The sequence below is a fragment of the Arvicanthis niloticus genome, chromosome 18, assembly GCF_011762505.2.
Source record: "Arvicanthis niloticus isolate mArvNil1 chromosome 18, mArvNil1.pat.X, whole genome shotgun sequence".
NCBI classification, from domain to species: Eukaryota; Metazoa; Chordata; class Mammalia; order Rodentia; family Muridae; genus Arvicanthis; species Arvicanthis niloticus.
Window position 1 is genome coordinate 1883439 of NC_047675.1, and position 1145 is coordinate 1884583.

The following is a 1145-nucleotide window of genomic DNA, read 5'->3' on the forward strand; positions in this document are numbered from 1 at the left end:
AAGAGCTTGCAGCATGTTTCCTGTATAGTGTTGAGGATAAACCGCACTCCCAACTTTGTGTAATGACTAAAATCATTACACAATGACTAGAGTACGCTGTAAAGTACTGGTGGTTTTTCATACCATTCTAAGGATTGAGGGTTCACAGAGTAAGCCTTCAAAATTAATTCAGCCATGATCTGTGATGAACCAAATAATCCTTCAGTTTATATGTTTATTGATTGCAATTTAGTTAGCAACTTGGCATCTTTTCATCAGTGTCATCCTTTCTCTGAAGTGCTGATGTAACCATTCAACTGTCCTTTTAGAGGGGTGAGTGACAGGATTTGCAACTTCATTATTCAGGTGCCAGCTTCTCCTGACTTCATAACACCTGGCTTCATACTCTTCTCATTTGACTCTTCCTAGTTCCGTCATTGTACTTTGAAGACTTTCTATTATCTGCTTGATTTCAAGATAGCTGACTGCTCCAGGTTCACTCCAAGCCACTTGTCTAGTTTGTTTTCTTTTCTCCATTTTTTTTTTGTCTTGAGCTACCTTACCCATTCCAAGCCTTTGACAACCATTGTATTAGGTAATTAATGCCAAAATTAATATTTCTAATCCTGACTTACTTTGCTTCATACCGCCCCAGCCAGCTGTCTATCTTACGTATCCAAATCAGCACCTTACAGACTTTTGAAGTATAACATCTGCAGTTATCAGTTTTATCCTCCAACTCTGTCATTCTCTCAGACACCTCAAGTCTCAACAGATGTCAGTGTAAACCACTCAGAAGCACAACTCAAAACAGCTAGAAATCATTCTCAGTTTCTATGCTATCAATTTAAGGAAGCTTAGCCTTCTGAGGAGGAAGTTGTGCTGGCTCTCTGTCCCCAGTCTACCGATGCTTACCACCTGTCCTGATGCCACTCTTCATCAATTATGTAGATCAATACATCCACTCCTCCTCAGTAATATCAATGCATATTATTTGAACACACCTCACAAGCCCAATCAAAGATCATTGCCTGGAGTATTTTCTTCTTAGGACATCAACTCCATTTTACCAATGAATATACTAGGGCTGAAAGAAAAAATCACATAAAATAATTTGCCTGCAGTTATACTGAATGGCCAAGCTGAACAAGAATGTTTTGTTCTCT